Source organism: Tachypleus tridentatus, chromosome 7 (genome assembly GCF_004210375.1).
Source record: "Tachypleus tridentatus isolate NWPU-2018 chromosome 7, ASM421037v1, whole genome shotgun sequence".
Classification (NCBI taxonomy): domain Eukaryota; kingdom Metazoa; phylum Arthropoda; class Merostomata; order Xiphosura; family Limulidae; genus Tachypleus; species Tachypleus tridentatus.
In genome coordinates, this window is record NC_134831.1 from 186,632,523 (window position 1) to 186,652,340 (window position 19,818).

At 35.8% G+C, this 19,818-nt stretch overlaps 1 protein-coding gene across 2 annotated transcripts in view; it reads left to right on the plus strand.

Moving 5' to 3' along the window:
* LOC143257504 (transcription factor collier-like) overlaps positions 1-19,818 on the plus strand; it is a 133,263-nt gene that overhangs the window by 63,775 nt on the left and 49,670 nt on the right. The gene's annotated exons all lie outside the window — the stretch shown is intronic.

Consider the following 19,818-nt stretch of genomic DNA (forward strand, 5'->3'; position numbering starts at 1 on the left):
ATCGTTTTACAGGTAAACTTAATCAGAGCTGAAAAACTATCATATGATCAGTGGTGTCAGTTAAAAACCAGTTAAACACCATATCTTATGCTTACTTATTCTATTAATGGATTATTGTTGATAAATACATAATTATTTTTTTCTTCACCGCAAAACTCTGCGCTCTCGTTATCGCTTGGTATTGAAATCTCAGTTTTCATCATCTTTAATCCTTTCCTTCAATTAACTATAGAACAAAATACCACATGTGTTACTATTTATAATATATTAACATTTTACGATTGGAAATTTTGGTTCTATTCCTTTCACCAGTAAGATGTGTGTTTTTTTTTAGCAAAGCCACATCGGGCTATCTGCCAATTAGTAAGCCAGTAACGTAAAACTTTTATTCTTCATGTAAAGTCGGGATGGTTTAGTTTGCTCTGTGATCATCAGCCTGATCAAGTGATATGTCCATGTCTATGCTTATCTTGTTTGGTTCATTTTGTTGTCGTTTGTTTTTCAAGTTCAGTAACCAGCTCTGCACAGTTTTGTTACTTAGCGACTTTTTTTCATCTAATTCTTATTTTCTGAATTTTTATACGATGATGTACGTAAGTTACTAGGTTATAAAATGTGATTTTAAATCTTATACATTTTGCTTAGACTAATAGTAAAACAGGTAATCAAATATCGTCACGACTGTTTTGTTCCATCAAATGATGATACAATTATAGCTACTGATAGAACCAGGTAGGTGAAGAAAGATGTTGATGAACGAAAGTAAAAAAAAAATCGGCTTGAATTATTCACGTGTTTTCGACTTTGGGACGCTCTGGATAGCTGAAAAGCGGCATACACCAGGCAGCTTTTCACATTTAGCTTCTGGTGACTTGTAGAAAAGTAAATCCAGATGACTTGTGTATTGCTTTGATATGGACATCCGTGCCACCCATACATAGATAGTGCCAGTGCACTCTCTGATACAACCGAATTCTACACAAAATAATTTGGTGTTGCAGTTAATTAAAACGTTTTATGATGCTATTTCTATAAAAAACAAAGCAGTGTTCGGTAAACTTTATTTCGAAACAGAGAATAATGAAAATTTTAACGTCTAAGGGTAACATTTTAGTATCAAACGTTTACAAACCTCTGATAAGCGTATAAGGTACACTACGTCATAGATGGATTTCACTGTGCGTGTAGATATCCAATCGTCGATAAGATAAATTTGAAGAAACAATTAATAGTAGTACTAGACACAGGCAGAAGTTCAAACTTATGAACGGACGAGCAGATCTAGCACAGTGTCACTGTCGTTGGGGGAAGAGGGGTAGGGGGACAATCTCTATATCCCTAGCTATAACCGACAGCAACCACTAGGCGTGACCGTTTGGGCCCAGCTGGACTATCAAGATAATGACCTCTCCGGGCAGTTCAAAAGGTTCTTCTCATTTCACGATCCTCAATACGTTAAATGATGTCAGTCACTGACGGTGGGGGAAGTAAACGTCAGGGCCAATGGCAAACTATAAAAAATAAACCTAGTACGAGAACTTTAAGTTTTAGTGCTTTAACAGTTTCGAAGATAACTGATTTTACCTTTCGACCTTGCCTTTTAAAATATAAAACAGCAACTGTCGATTGTCAAGCAAAACAAACACACCTAAAACCCTATTAAGCATTAATAGAGTCCTTTCAACTAACAATGCCACTTAGTTTATATACAATATTCACGACTACTTTGTCACTTCACGAAACTTAACAATGACGAAATTCTTTGGTAGGCCTAGCAGTGCAAGATAACCAGTCTTTTAATATGCAGTACGAGTTTGTCCACATTTCAAAAGCACTCGGGTCGTAAGGGCGTCTATATCTGGTTTAAAATGGTTTTTTGAGTCTAACGTCATGAATTAAATAATAGTCATAAATTTAAACGACGTGATATGATCCATAATATATTATTATCAAGCATGCAAAATGTTCTATTCTTTCCTTTCCTTGTTTTGGAAATGAGACATGTTGTAGTCAAAATACTCAAGATATGCTATATACCTGACTAACAGAGTACGAAGAAAAGATGTAAGTATTTATTCGTATGTTTGGAACAGTGGTGATGACTCGGATAAAATATAATAAACTCGTATGAACACGTTAGCTTAACGAACCATATTGGATACGTCGGAGTGTATGAGGTCATTTCACATTACAGGTCGACGTGTATGAGGTCATTTCACATTAGAGATCGGTGTGTATGAGGTCATTTCACATCACTGATCAATGTGTATGGGGTTATTTCACATTACAGATCACTGTGTATGGGGTTATTTCACATCACTGATCAATGTGTATGGGGTTATTTCACATTACAGATCAGTGAGTTTGGCGTCAGCCTCCTACCAGCACATGAGACATGTGTGAGGGCAATCGTTTGTAATAGAACAGTTTGAAACCTTGCAGAAATAACTCCTCATAATGACATCGAAGACTGGCATAAACATTTAATAAAACATCAAGCTAACACATTGTGTTAATTTTAAATTGCACTTGTTCGAATAAATACAAATTAAGACACATAACTAACTGAAGTAGTAATTCACGTTATCTGTATCTTTTGGTCACAGTGCACATTCCATATCACATCTTTTGGTTGGTCGGTTGGTTTTTTTTTATGTCGCAAAGCAGCTAAACTATCTACGCTTCCATATTTTTGGATTGTCTGAAAAAGAACTAATGATTTCTATGTACCTATCTAGCATTTTCTCAAAGGGATCACATGTGGATGAGTGTTGAATGGACGGATGACTTGAGCCAGCAAAGCACTTCGTGTTTGCATTAGTAATGAACACAATGCTTGTCACGTGCTATGCAGGGACGCCAACGTTTCTTCGTGCTGACTGGACTTCCACCAGTGTAACGGGGGTATAATACACCTGTCACTGAGCGAATCTCTAGGGGCAACTCCCCTTTCCCTATGCTCAGTATAGGTAATCTAACTTTCTGCTATGACTACTGTTTACCAGCTCGATTCCTGACATCTCTTAGCGCACTGCTGAACTTAATCATTTTTTAATCACAAATAACTCTGTGTTCATCAGACTTACTGTTGTAATCTAGTGATGTGTCTGGTTAAATTGTCCAATAGAAGCGCTATTTACAAGTAGTTCTAGGCAGGCTCGTGGGTTCGGGAGAGCTTCGCTATGAATGTAGCCATATTGTACATCCTCTCCGAAGTAACCACATTATCACAACGAGGTGACCGAACCCTCTTTTCACTACGTTATAAATAAATAAGGACGACATACGGTGAGCGGCGCTTCTACGAGATTCGATAGACTGAGCTCATCACTTGTTTGAACAGACAGACGCAGCACATGAAGCGCGAGGAACGCCTGAATGCGTGCCTACTTGATAAGCACTCCAAGGGCTCTCGGTGACCTCCGAAGAACACTTAATGAAGTAAATGGAATGAATTCGATATCGTACTACGTCAGAAAGTCTACTTTAATTTTGTTATTGACTTTACCTTTGTAATAGCGGGGCGGCCGCACGTCTTTGTAGAAGAGATTATGTCTATTTAGATTTAGATGGTGAACACAAGCCGTAACTGAGGATGCAAGCCCTTACCGACTGAAATTAGTATTAAGTTATACATCCGACCTTCCCACCAGATCGGAAAACGTTGCTTACACGTTAAACACGTTAGTATTTTTGAAAGTGTGTTTATCGAAAGCTTACTTGTATGAAAACAAGATGGAATCCTCAGTGGCCGCGACACTTGAAGTTATTTTAGGCAGGATTAGAGTGAATTTCCCTATGATACTTTGTTCAGCCCCCTTTTTTATCAGATATATTTTTGTGCGCGAGAAGTATCAAGGGTGGGGTGCTCTTGTACCCGATTGGATTTTATTACTCCTTAGGATCTCAAACAAACAACCTACCATCCAATTGAAATTATTTTAGGCAAGATTAGAGTACGTTAATCTGCGAGGCCTTGGGCGCAGTCAAATACGCCAGTCGAAAGGGTTTGACCTCCTGAGACCAAACCCATAATTAAATCTCAAATCGGTCAAGAGATGACGATGTTATGAGCTAAAAGTTTAAATCCGTCTTATGAGCCGTTGTGCCGCAGCTAAAAATAAGATATACCTAGAGAAATGAACGAGTTGTGTACAATTTAAACATCCGGCATCTTAAGAAGTAATATATGGTTTGATTTGTTTTGAATTTCGTAATACTTTACCTGAAAGGAGTCGCGCGAAATTCAAAACAAATTGCAGATGCTTATACACTTTGAATATTATTATGACGACCAGTTTGTTATATTGATACATTTAGAGCATTTGCTATGACGACCACTTTGATATGTTGATACATTTAGAGCATTGCTGTGACGGCCAGCTTAATATAATGGTACATTTAGGGCATTGTTATGATGACCAGTTTCATATATTGATATATTTAAAGCATTGTTATGATGATTAGCTTGATATAATGATACATTTAGGGCGCTGTTATGACGACCAGTTTTATATATAGTTACATTTAGAGCATTGCTATGACAACCAGTTTGATATATTGATACACTTAGAGCATTGTTATGACAATAGGTTTTATATGTTGGTACGTTTAGAGCACTGTTATGACTACAGGTTTTATATGTGGACACATTGTTGGGTAAGTTGGAGGTCTATTTTAGTATTCTTAATCGATTAGGCTTACAACTTCCTCCTTGTACACGTATAATCCATAAGCTAATACCAGTAAGAAAGAACCACACGTTATATCAAATATACGCGTGGTTATAATGACATGTATAATAGAGAGTGCTTAGTAAGTCACATCACAGACACGTCTTTGATATTTCATTTGTACACGTGCCTTTAGAGCGAGATGTGGAACTGTGGTAGAGAGCTATAGGATTCCCTTAGACAGGAACTCATTGTTCCGGTAATTACCAACCTAGGAAGAATCCGGTTTTAATCCGGGCCTGCTTGAGTGACGAAGTTTAATAGAGTTTCTCAAGGTTGTAGTTTCCACGAGACGAGATGGTCTTTAAACAATCAGTTCTTTCGGTTTCTTGGAATAAGAAGAAATCCACCCTTTTGTTAGTATCTCCACTTCACAAGGACTTGCATCAAAAGATGCACCTTTAATTTGGCTTCGCGGAGCGAACTTTCCCTCGAGAGAATATAATCAATTATGTTAATTATTCACAAGTGATGATGGCGCTGTGTTTGGGAGAAGTCTCCTAGGAACTGATCTTGCGAGAAGTGGAACACAACAATCCATACCACTACACGCGCTAACGACGCTCAATTGTACACTACATAATTGGTTTGGCTAGACCGTTAAAAAGGTTACTGTGTATCTATTGTGTTTCTAATCAACCAATCTTTATATTGCCGCAGAATGATAGGTCTTCAAAATGGGTTTATATCAGCAGAAAAAAACAACAAAACCTAAAACCGTGAAAGACAACCAGAAAATCTCATTATTGAAAAGATAAGACTTGAGGCAAACTATATAAAAAATATATTGGATTAAAGGACAAGAATATTCAGCATAGGAATTCCAGCAGATGAGCGTGTAGCAATTAAACTAATAAAAATATCAAAATACGTTTGGGGAAGTAATATTTTATAATTTTTTTCTTCTGCTTTCTAAATGTGGTTGACGAATGTTTTAACATGAGACATCAAATCATGAAAATAGTCTATAGAATGTTTCTTTACATATTGTATGTACTGTTATGGTTTAGTTAGTTTTGAATTTCGCGTAAAGCTACTCGAGGTTTATCTGCGCTAGCCGTCCCTAATTCAGCAGTGTAAGACTAGAGGGAAGGCAGCTAGTCATCATCACTCACCGTCAACTCTTGGGCTACTCTTTTACCAACGAATAGTGGGATTGACCGTCACATTATAACACCCTCGCGGCTAAAATGGCGAGTATATTTGGTGTGACGGTGATTCGAACCAGCGACCCTCAGATTACGAGTCGAGTGCCTTAACCATGTGGCCATCCTGGGTTATGTAGTCTTATGTCTATTCAATTTTTTTTTATATAAATTGTTAAGACAATAAAAGTATCTTTTCTATGTTCTATAATCTATATTCTCTAGTCTTACGAAATTTTATGTTTAGGGTAGACTTTCGTTTTTATTTCGATTTGGTTCTAGATGAAAATGGATCTCTTTTGAGCGTTTGTTAACATGTTTGGGTTATATATATAGCATGTGTCATCTTTCAAATTTGGATTTCAATCAAATGTCGGCGTCTCAACGGGGAACATCTTACGTAGTATTTACTTTTCTTAAATGACGACATTTACGACCCAGTCGAAGGGTTCGGGCTGACAGCAGCTGTTTTCTGGGTTTGTATTGGTTGTCATCTTATTTCAACAGTTTCTTTTCGCCCCAGCTCGTTTCGATGGTTCCATTGAAGGACAGAAGAGGCGATCCGCGGTAACGTCAGGCCTGCACTTCGTGGGAAATGTGGCCTTATCGCGTCGACAGCAGAAATTGCTTCGATATTTCAGATCTCAAGTTGCTTTCTCTCTGTTATTCATCTATTCCATTTGTCCAGTACAAGAGACAAGAATGTGGCTACGTCCAAAGTTTAGGGTAGAGAGGAAGAGAAAAATATGCGTTTTTTTTCGTAAACAAATACAGGAATTTTAAAAGAAAAACGAATATCTGTATATCTAGAATTGTAGTAAAAATAAGAAATTAAATAAGTAAATGAACTTAACTGTTGTTACATTAAAACATAACAAGAAATGGACAGACAGACAAATATGATTACAGAGTCCCGCAAAACGTTTGTTGTCAGGATGGATTCGAATCCCCGTCACACCAAACATGCTCGCCCTTTCAGCCGTGGTGGAGTTATAAAGTGATGGTTAGTCCCACTATTCATTGGTGAAAGAGTAGCTCAAGAATTGGCGGTAGGTAGCGATGACTAGTTGCCTTCCCTCTAGTCTTACACTGTTAAATTAGGGACGGCTAGCGCAGAAAGCTCTCGTGTAGCCTTGCGCGAAATTCAAAACAAAATCAAAAACAAACAAACAAATGGTGTTTTCATTGTTGTAGAACTTCTTTAAGTACAGGATTTCTAAAGTAATATAAAATCATTATAACAGCAGACATAGATGATGGCATTTATACGTCCACTTGTCTCAGGACGAACACTGGTTAAGCCTTCATTGTGTACGGCCTATATTCGATAAAGAAAAAAACTAACACTCTAACTTGTTTATGTGTTTTTGTTTAGTTAGGACTAAACCTTAGTTTACTTAATACTCTCAGTAGACAGACTTATAATATTTTTCTACGACCTCACATAAGATAAATTTGATAAGCTTTCTATACCTTGTTGTTCAAAATGTCTACTAAGGTGTAGTTAAATCCATTGAAATAAAGTGCGCGCGCATGTTCAGGACAGACAGAAACCGAGTATCAATTATAATAGATGCGTAACTATTCCCGCCAATACATACAAAAATATCAGGACACGAGTAGAATATAATAACAGTTAGAGTGTATAAAAATAAATCAAAATTTGCTTTTCTCTTAACTTTGGCCTTCTTCTGTAAAAACGGCTTAGACCGTGTTGACACAGATCTAAGTAATGATTTTTACTGGGTTATATTAACCGGCAACTGTATGAAGTAGAACCTTAATTAATGTGACATACAGGAGTATACATGGCGAATGTGACTCTTGTCAACTGTCAGAGGAAGATCCCTCAGGTGTTGTTTAATTTCCCTGTTCCTCACGTGTTCCATAGAATACTAAACACAGTTATTTCGAATCGGTCACGAAATTACCATATAACGATCTATCTATACTATAATAATAGAACTCCTTTATGGGCAGTGTCTCCACGGGAAGCTATGTAGGATTTTAAAAACTGGTGATCAAAATGTCACACTCATTTCTATTGTGACTTTTAAAATGTGTGAATTGTGTTCATAGTGAAGATAAGGTCAGAATGAGACTTAGTAAAGATAAGTGAGGTGTCACTTTGGAGTAGGTGAAGACAGTATCAGTTTGAGGTGTCACATTGGAGTTAGTGAATATAGTGTCAGACTGAGGTGTTACTTTGGAGATAGAGAAGACAGTATTAGGTTGAGATGTCAGGACATAGTAATGTCAGGTTGAGGTGTCATACAGGGAAGATAATGTCAGGTTGAGAAGTCATACAAATCATGGGGAAGGTATTTATATTATGGATATTATAACTAGTGCGTGACAATGTAATAGTAAAATGCTGTATCAACCGACTTAGGACTTTTTGTATTTTGTATTTTTTAACTAAAATAAATAAAACGAGATATCAACATTTTTTTTTATTTGCACAATAATTTGTTTGTAAAGCTTGAAAATATATGTTAAAAATTTTAAAAACTATACATAATTCGGGTGAAATAATTTCACCATAATTAGGAGAATAAACGACATAGTGTGTATATAAAGTTACTTATAAAACCTAATGCACGTGTATAATTTGCATGTTTACAATGGCAACAGTTAAAACAACGATTTCCAAAACGTTTCCTCCGTGGCTCATGAACCTAAATCTCTATTTATATTCATTTTATGTTTTAAAGCTTCTAAAGGTTCCCTTATCTTTATCTTTCCTGTTATTTCCTTAAGTATTTTAACGTTATCCAAGTCAATAGCATGTGTATAATTTGCCACATGTGCTACCAAAATTGATTTATCCGTTTTAATTGGTTCACGGCAATTTGATGTTCTTTTATTCTAACTTATAAGCTCCTATTTATCTGTCCAATATAACTTAGATCACAAGTGTTTTGCTTTTGTTTGTTTTTGAATTTCGCGCAAAGCTACACGAGAGCTATCTGCGCTGACGTCATTAATTTAGCAGTGTAAGATTAAACGGAAGGCAGCTAGTTATCACCACCCACCGCCAATCCTTGGGCTACTCTTTTATCAACAAATATTGGGATTGACTGTAACTTCACAACGTCCTCACGGTTGAAAAGGCGAGCACGTTAAATTTGTTTCATATTTGTCTTTTGTTACTTATTTCATGACGTAACCATATTTATGGTTACCAATTAAATCTAATGTCTTTTATAATACTTTATCATCTCCACACGACACTACAGCTGCCCAGCGGTAAGTGTACAGGCTTACAATGCTAAACTTCAAACTTCGATACCCGTAGTGACCAGAACACAGGTAGCCCATTCTATAGCTATACGCTTAACAACACTTAACCATTCCCGGCTTTTGAAGAAGGGCTTAGGGACGATCATCGCTAGAACTGTTACATTTATTACTGTTTTTTACGGTTTTATGCACCTTATTGTTTTGTTTAGTCTTAGAATATACATTAGAAAAGGAATCGCATCTAAGCTAGTCCAAAATAAGTTTTACCATGAAATCACTTATCTCATAGAGATTACAAAATGTTAAATGGACCCATTAGGTATCACAGTTTTCCTGTTTATTGATAAACCTATTTTAATTTGCAACTATTCCACTTTGTTTTCTTCGACGTTTTCATCAATAACGTAATTCTTTTCGAACTCACTCACTTATACATGGCCCGGCATGGTTAGGTGGTTAAGGCACTCGGCTCGTAAACCCAAGACTGCCTGGTTGGAATCCCCGTCACACCAAACATGCTTGCCCTTTCAGCCGTAGGGGCGTTATAAAGTGCAATCAATCCCACTATTCGTTGGTAAAAAGAGTAGCCCAAGAGTTGGCGGTTGGTGGTGATAACTAACTGCCTTCCCTCTAGTCTTACTCTGCTAAATTGGAGACGATCAGCGCAGAGAGCCCTCTTGTAGCTTTGCGCTAAATTCAAAAACAAATAAGTACTTATTCACTTTATAGATTTGATGTCTCAAACATCAACAGAAAATTGTGGTATTTATTGTTCCTGAAGTCAGAAGTGTTTCTTATGCTGTCACACCAAACATGTTCGCTACCTTCCAGCCGTGGTGGCTTTATAACGCGAGGTCAATCCCACTATTCGTTGGTAAAAGAGTAGCCCAAGAGCTTGCGGTGGGTGGTGACGACTAGCTTCCTTCCCTCGAGTCTTACACTGCTAAATTAGGGACAGCTAGCGCACATAGTCCTTGAGTAGCTTTGCACAAACTTCAAAACAACCAACAAATTCTTGTGGTGTAAAAGAAAAAGACGATCATAAGGCACATTGTAATTGTCTCGGTATATCTCTCTATACGTTCGTATGCTATTTTATGACTTACTTATTCTTCCTTATTTTTTAAACGTACAAATAATCCTTTGTTGGTATTGTTGGAGAGCTTTCTTTCCGAATGTACAGAAGTGGTTTACAATGAGTATCAGTTATTGAGTACCGCCTCGGGGTCTCAAATTTCGAGTAACGTCCTATAGGTTAGAAAACAACGAAAACGAACGTTAATTGGTAACGATAAGCCTCGAGTGTTTAGTAACGATCTATAGGTCTCAAATGTTTTGTAATGGCCTATGGATCTCACTTCTGTTCTACTTTTTTCCATTCTTCGCACCATGTTTGCAGTAACAGGAAAAAATAAATAGTTGACACTGGTCTCCTTCACAGGTGTTTGCACCCTGTCTGTTTGTATTAACAAAAAACAAGAAATAGTTGACACTGCTCTTTCACAGATGTTTGCACCCTGTATATTTGCTATAACTAAATAATAATGACAAAATACTAAGCAAAGGTCCTTCAAAGTCACTCACAATTGCTTGTTGAGGCTAGACGTTAGCTTGGAAAAGCTCTGCTGATCCTGTAACGTTAACACTAGAAAAGTCTGTTCCTAGATTTATTTGAACTTACTCGTCTGTGTTAGGATATTGACATAAACTTACGTCGTCAAAAATAAACATTTAGCACTAAAGGTGCAATTTCTCGGTTGTTTAGAACAAGCCCACAATACCAGACATATATATTACCTGCTATATATGTTTCTATAATTTAAAGATGCAAACAGACAAATAAAAACCAGCTAAATAGATGTTCAGGCTTATTTTATTTTTCTCATTGACTCAAAGTCACTGGAACAGTTCTCACATTTGAACAGCTTTATTAAATGTGTTAAAGGTACTGAAATATGCATACGTTTTAAGTCTTTTAAACTTACAGAGGGAACATATTTACCTATTGTCTTTTCGCGATTTCTTAGACTGCTAGTAACTATATCATAAGTTGTACTTATAGTACAAATGAGCCAGATGTGCGGTACAAATTAAGATCTCAAGGTAACTGCGAACAGCATGTAAACAAATCTTTATAATCACTTTATACACACACACACACACTGTTGAATAGCAGACAAACCAACTACAAAGTCACCAAAAACACTTGAGAAAGTCAGTAAAGTAAAAACCAAAATTTACAAGACCAAAAGTTTTTAATCTCACTGTCTAACGTTGTTGAAAATATAGCTTTCTTCTGTCTTCACGTTATCTAAATCTAAATGCATATGAATGTATTAGGCTATATTGGTTTCTCTTGATTTCACCTTGGTTGTGAGAATAATAATTATGCAACATCAATAACAAACAAACATATTCTATGATTACGAACTCGCTCCGTGAGTTGCCAAGAAAGAACAAGCTCTCATATCACATGCGAGTGCGTTATCGCTTACGCGCACGCACTACGTGATCATCCTGCACTTTTATTAATTAGATAAAAAGTGTGGATTACATAAGCTTTCTAAATCTAGGTTTTTAACTAAGGTCTAACGTTTCAAAGTAGAGTTTTTAGTTCTATACATCTGACTCGAGAATTTTGTGTGGACAAAGCAGTTTCCTACGTGAGGATCCACGCTACCATTGCTGAAGTCTGACACGGCTTTGCTCGAGCACTATTGACTGAAAAAATAATTATAATTTGTATAATTTATCATTGCATTGTTTTCAAACTAAGTGTGAATTATAGACATCAAATACTATGCTTGAAAAAGTGTGGTTTTTAAAATATCCTTTCAAGGTTATCAACAGTAATGCTTTATTCGTGAAACAAGCTTCAGTCATTAATCCAGCAAAAGAAAAAGCTGCCACCCTGGATAGATGTAAGAAAAGCTTATAATAAAGATACCAACAAAAGCCAGAAAATGTCTAGAGATGGCTCTAAGAAAAACTACGAGAAAAATAGGTCTTGTGCCAGTCACTATCGAGACTTAGTACCAAATAACAAACACAAAAAATATGACACTATAAAATGTTTTGAATATAAAAATGGGGAAATAGAATTAGTAGCACTAGAAAGTAAGGAAACAAGGTAGGAAAGAGCAGGAAAACATCACAACACTCTGTGGTTTTCGATACGATGCAACGTCAAAGTGGATGTGACCATCGTTCTTCCCGTTTCTACTTCGTATTTTACTTTAAAATTTAATCCGTTTATAGACTTAAATTGAGTATTATTAGTAGCTAATTCTTTATAAATACTCAACAAATTTGAAAATTTCAAAAATCGGTGATGTTTATACTATTTTTCTGCCAAATAGCTATAATGTCTCCCATAAGTAAAGTATGACTATTGGATTTTCTGTCTCACTTCCGACATCAATTATCCTTAAGATGTCATTAGGGTCACGTAAGTCTTACATATATGTCTCTGTATTTAATTGATGAAATAAAGTTTAAAGCAGAGAAATGTATTTATATACACCTTTCATTTAATTTGAAGAATTACCAACTTTCATAAGTTTGTTTGTTTGTTTGTTTTTTGGAATTTCGCACAAAGCAACTCGAGGGCTATCTGTGCTAGCCGTCCCTAATTTAGCAGTGTAAGACTAGAGGGAAGGCAGCTAGTCATCACCACCCACCGCCAACTCTTGGGCTACTCTTTTACCAACGAATAGTGGGATTGACCGTCACATTATAACGCCCCCACGGCTGGGAGGGCGAGCATGTTTTGGCGCGACTCGGGCGCGAACCCGCGACCCTCAGATTACGAAGCGCACGCCTTAACGCGCTAGGCAACTTTCATAAAGCACACTTATTAGGAATGGGCGGAACAGTGGTTGCACAGTGTCAAAAGCCATCATGTGATATAATACCATAACGCCCATTTGTATCTTGTTTACTTATTTTTGGCGCTTTCCCTCCTACTTCCTAATTGTTTTATCTAATTTAATAAAAACAGATAAATAGTTCTTAGAATATCTAGTATATATAAGGGAAGTGTTGGTATTAGATAATAAAGTATACAAAACTGAACTATAACATTTGAGGTCTACTGGTAAGAGAGTATTTGAGATAGAAATAAGTTTTCTGAAGTTTGCGTTTAAAATTAGTAGGATTTTAATTCATTTCAAGAGTGTGTTTAAAAGCGAAGCATAAATATTTAGTCATTTGTTTATTAACACTTATAAGCAAGAGTCGTGTGTTTTCAATTATTTGTTTAAAATACATGGATTATAGGCTTACTTTATTGTCAATTAAAAACACATGGAACTTAAGTCTACTAAGTGTGTTCTTTAACATGCACCGACTATGGGCATGTAAAAGTGTTCGTTGAATACTACAATGATACAGATTTACTACAGTGTGTTTCTGTACTAAAGAGGATATGGGTTTACTAAAGTCTGTGTGTAAATTACAAGGAGTGTGGGTTTACTACAGTATGGATCTAGAGTACAAAGGAGAAGGGTTTCCGAAAACATTCATCTAAACAGTAATGGATACATACAGCTTTACTATAGCGTGTGTCTAGACTATAATTAATACATACCTACTAAAGCATATATCTAAACGATAATGGACACGGGTTTACCAAAGTGTGTATCTAAACCGCAAAAGGCGTTGTCTTAATACATTGTATGTTTCAATACGTAATTAATAAAATTAAAAATAAAAATGCATATCGGATACTAAAAACAAAAACAAAAGACAACTAAAACGATTTATTAACAGCCACAGTAGATGGCAAATAAGTATTATATTGAAATATTTAAGTTGAAACTATAAAAAACGTATCCTTTGCTATATTTGTCTCGTAAAAAGCCTCTATTTTTTCTCGCTGTGTTTCTATATGTTAGTTGCTACACTTGCAAGTGTGTTCAATATTCAGCCCGTATTTCTGAAAATTAAAACAATCTAATCCAGTTGTCACTCTCACCATATAATCTCTTATAATTAGGCTTAAATAAACGTAGGCTAGAAAGAAGAGATGGCGCTGTAATTACGAATCAAATTAAAGGGAAATCGAATTTTATCGGTGCTGTTGTAATATTCCATATAGCAGCTGGCCTTTTAGAAAAGGGATGTCTGTCTTTCGCTACATATTAAACTTTTTCGATAGTACAAATTTCTGATTATGTATAAACACACAGATATGAAGATTTTTTTTTATCTGGCAGTCGATGTGTTTGATTATTGGATCTATTATCGTTTGATAGCATCGGTGCCATAAAATTTTATATGGTTTACGATGTCGTTTCAGACACAGGTTGGTTGCTGATATTTTAAATTGTACATGTCTGTTTTTTCCATTGGTTTCAAACAGTGTTTTGAAAAGCTCTTATAGCTTTCTTTGAAAACCATATCGAGTTGAAAAAAAATTGAAGTTGTATATACAACTCGCTCCAGCAGTTTTGAATATCTGACAGTTTTTGCTGCCACTGAGATAGAGACTTGCCCTCTCGCGGCAGATGGTGTCGAACCATTATTTCCACTCCACTGTGACCGTATACCCTATCGATGGCACCTAGATCACTGGCTTTGATTGATATTTTATATTCACGGTGTTTAGTAACACCTGCCGCTTGTAGAGAGGGTGCACGTGCGCATCAACGGCCAGTACGCACGCGGAACCACGAAACTTCCGGCCGTGAAGAAAAGAATCACGTCGTGACGCAATCAATCTTAGTTTACCCTTGTCAGGCCTAGTGTTGTCTCATTTTTTACTTCTTTCACATAGTGAGCCAATTAGACGGTAGGGCGTCTAAATACGGGCGTGAAACACACGATTAAATTGGCTGATTTTCCCGGCGACCAGCGACACTAACCGAAGAGAAAGAGAGGTGGGGTGGGTGGCGATATAGCTTATGTACAACTTTTCCTTTCATGTTAATACTTTTACAATATACATAATCTCGAGGTTTATTGAAAATAAGTCCTAGGTGTCTCTCTTCGTTTGCAGTAAAACCATGTTAGCCTTACACGACAAAACGTGACTCACACCAGAGCACCGAGAAACTACGATTCGTAACGTACAGTGGTTCAGCGCCAGCCACATAAGAGCGAATTTCTTGAAGTTACAATTTCACGTACACGTTTATTGGACTTATCTGTTATTCCTACGCATTACCAATTTGTGCCGTTAGCTAATTTGTCTTCAATTTACCGTTGACGTAATTAAAAAAAGTTATGTTTTTGTGGTTTGATGGTGATGTAGACAAACAAAAATATGTAGTCTCCTATTTTAATCATTTACAACGTCTCTCGTTAGGACGGACTTTATTTGCGTGTCTTTTGATCTTTCAAGAAACGTGTCAGTAGGCTTACAATTATCATCCACGTCTCGAGACTTAAAACCTTCTGTGGATTACGTTGTTTATCACTGGCCTGATTATGTTAAACATAATCTGTCATAACTTGACCGATTCTGTTTTGATGTATAAGCTAATATATTTCATATTCAATTATGCATCACATCAGAATAAAAATTGAAGTAATGAGTTACTAAACCTTATGGAAAAGTTAGACTGATTGCATCAAACTGTCTTTAAGTATCGGAGGATATAGTTGTGTTTGTGATTAAATAAAAGCCGTATTTAAATATCAGAGGATTTAGTGGTGTTTGGGCTTAATCAGAAACTGTCTTTAAATATCGGAGGATGTAGTGGTGTCTGGGCTTAAACAGAAACTGTCTTTAAGTACGGGAAATATAATGGTGTTTGTGATTAATATAATTGTTTTTAAGTATCGGAGGATATAAGGGCTTATGTGTTTTAATAAGTCTACACCAAGTTATCTCTTTACGTAAAAACATTTAAAACTTATTTGTATCCACTGTCACAGACGTAGTCAGCTTATGAACATCGACGTAGTTCACCTTTTTACAATTCAGTTACACTTATGTTTCAGGATTTGTTATTTTTAAATAAGTAAATATGTCTTCCGTTGGAAAGTTTTTATAGCATAAAATTATTTTCTTAAAAAGTGGTCATCTTATTGAATGGTTACCCTTATGGATGGATATAAAACGTGTAATATTTATCTAACATCAACATTTTAAAGAAAGGTATTGTTTGCAACAAAACATACAAACAAAAACAAGAAGAAAACATGGTTTCAACAGCTGAAGGTAATGTTGAACGTTACATTTAGCTGGTATAAGAAAAGTTACTTACCTGATTTAGAATGGTCTTTCATTCCTATCTCCACGGGTTTTCCTGTGGTAAGGGGTCAAAGGGCGTGCCATCACGTTTGTAGACTTAGATTCAAAGCTTTATTGATCTTCTATTATGAATGTATGTCAGTAAATTTGGTTTCATATTGTGGATTATAATTCAAATTTTTGTATTATACATTAGTTAATTTTTTAATTTAAAATAACTATTAAAAGAATCCAAAATATCGATTTTTGTGTGCCACGTAGAATGTTGAATAGAGCGTTATTTCAAATCAGATATTTATAACATCCATATGCAAAGTCTATAGTTTCTCATATTTAAAATCTTGAATTACCGATATTAACTAGCTATAACATAAAATAAGAACCTCCTACATTTTCTGTATATTATTGTATTTAGTGAATCAACCAAGTTGGCTCCGCCCACCTTTTCCAGTTTTGGAAATGCTTGCTTACGTACACCTACTTCGTTCTCTGATGTATGTATAAACAATAGAAAGCTCAGAATGTTCCCCACGTGGTTTACTCATGCTCTGCGAAGTGTTTGCGCGAGAAAACCTTCCTTTCCGTGGTAGAATCGAAGTGGAGAGGTAAGAGCTAATAGAGTTCGAAATAAAATGTTCTTCAGACCTAAATACAGCTTATTTACTGAGCCTGAAAAATGGTAGTGGAATTATGTTGTATTGATATAGTAATTTATATTTTTTTGCTATTTCCAAATGTAGATATAAAACTTAAAATAAATGTTTTACAACTTTCACGTGAGAAAGTTGACAAGGCTCAGCAAATTACAGCAAACGAGTAAAAAGTTGATAAGTTTGTTTGTTTTCGAAATTCGCGCAAAGTTGCACGAGGGCTATCTACTCTAGCCGTTCCTAACTTAACAGTGTAAGACTAGAGGAACGGTAGCTAGTCGTCACCACTCACCGCCAACTCTTGAGCTACTCTTTTACCAACGAATAGTTGGACGTCCCACGTCTGAAAGGACGAGCACGTTTGGTGTGACAGAAATTCGAACTTGCCGCCCTTGGCTTAGAGAGTTCATAAGTAGAAGAGATCATTGTTTTGCCTACTTCTTTATTTACTGTTCTATGTGTTAAGATTGTCTGTTTGTTTGTTTGAATTTCGCACAAAGCTTCTCGAGGGCTATCTGTGATAGCCGTCCCTAATTTAGCAGTGTAAGACTAGAGAGAAGGTAGCTAGTCATCACCACCTACCGCTTACTCTTGGGCTACTCTTTTACCAATGAATAGTGGGATTGATTGTACCATTATAACGCCCCCACGGCTAAAAGGGCGAGCATGTTTGGTGCGACCGGGATTCGAACCCGCGACCCTCAGATTACGAGTCGAACGCCTTAACCCACATAGCCATGCCGGGTTATGTGTTAAGACGAATCATAGAAATTTAAGAACTTATTTGTAAATAATAATAATAATATATATATGTATGTACATGTTATGTATTATAACGGAAATGTGACTTTTTTACAAAATACTAGTCCACTAGAAAAAAGCCAGGACAGGTCACTTTATTAAAGCTCAGTTTTATACTATTGAATACGTTAACATGAGTGCACACACTCGACATCATTAAAACTTCGTTCTGCGTTGGCACAGCGGCAAGCCTTCGGATTTGTAACATTAAAATCAGGGGTTCAGTTTCCCTAGGTGGACACAGCAGATAGCCCGATGTAGCTTTGCCATAAGAAAAACACACATATACACACATTAAAACGTCTGCAATGTTAGTTCGATAAGGCTGAAAAGTCAATAGAATAAAAGTAATAAATGTATAGATATAGATGTATAATTTTGGATATTTAAGCTATTTAAACGTTTTTGGTTTTATAATCTATAGTCATTTTAAAACGAGAAAACATAGTACATATCTATTTACTAATTTTGATAGTAGTTATAAGGTCGGTCAAATAGACCAAATTAATACAGATAATAATAATAATTTCACAATAGTGAAGATAGTATAAAATACGAAGTTTTCTAAAAAAAATAATATGTTAAGTATCTGATTGCAACTAAGAGATCATAAGTATTTTACACGTGAAATTTGACATCTTTTTAATGCCTAAATTATTTTTAATTTCAACATCAAAATTATTTTGCATATTAGATATTCAACGTTCGAAAAGAAAAATCGCTACTTAAAAAAATCTCAGACTCATTACAAAACCTGATATTTTATGTACGAAAGCCTTGTAATATTTGGTGATAAGACGCACAATTTCGTGAAGTTATACGCATAATGTATTAAAATATGAATATGGAAACGATAACAAGCACAAAACAAATACGAGGCTGGTCCCTAGAAATGAGCCCATAGTGAAAGGTCTCTCCTTCTACATCGTTGTTAAAGTGAAAGTTTCTTTTTTTAAAACATAATCATCTTCAGTTTTTATCTAACGATTATTCTTATGGATATAAAACATTTAATATTTATGTAACATCAACATTTTAAAGGATGATAACGCAAATGGCTTTCTACAACACACAAGGAATGGGAGGGAAATATGTTCTAAACAGCCAGAAGTAATTTTGAATATGTTACACATAGCAGCTATAGGGAAAATGATGTAACCTGAGATGGTCCTGTAGCACCACTCTCCTTGAGTGTAGGATACCTTGTTGATATTAGTTAGTATCTAGCTTAACTCTGTGTTTCAAATAAGACTTGGTCACCTTAATCTTTAAAAGTACAAAATATATGTGAAGAAACGAGTAGCGGTGGAATTTACAAAATATTAAATGTATCATCATGGGGTTTGAGCGTGGCATTGCTTCACTCATAAAGAAGTCGGAAGTGGTCGTGGTTTGTAGTGTATTCAACAACTGTTTTTTTCATAAAAAGTGATTCACCTGCTATACGTATTACAAGTGTAATTACATCTTGCTTTGCAGAATTGAAACAGAAACCTAGTGCTGTTTTTCACCTCTATATTGAATCAAAGACAACATGTAGGCTTTTGGAACCAATCTAAAGCTTTGAATTACGCGTTTTTGTTTCTGATTTTGCAACTGTGTAACTGCGATTTGCTTGGGGATTCTGTGTTCTTATTGACGTCTGGTTATTGTTATAAAATTTGGATTTAATCATAAATCCAAGTGATTGGCGACTCATAATACGTGAAGAAGATTACTTAATTATTTAAACTCGACCTTTTTTTTTTTCTCATTTAACTACAAAGCGCTGATCAATGGAATATTTCTACTGTTCGGACTGCTGGGATTGAGCCACAAATGCTAACGTATAAGCTCTGGAGCTAGCTACTGAACCAGTAAGGAAATATTTGACACACTGTTTTACTTTTTTTAGGTGTTCATACTTAAAGTTAGATTTTGACGACCGCAGTTTTACTTCTGTAGGTGTTAGTATATTACTGTTAATTTATGACGATCAAAATTGTTGTTATGGTTTTATTCGATCATCTATGCCTCATTATTAATAAGTTATTACTTTTCTATCACTA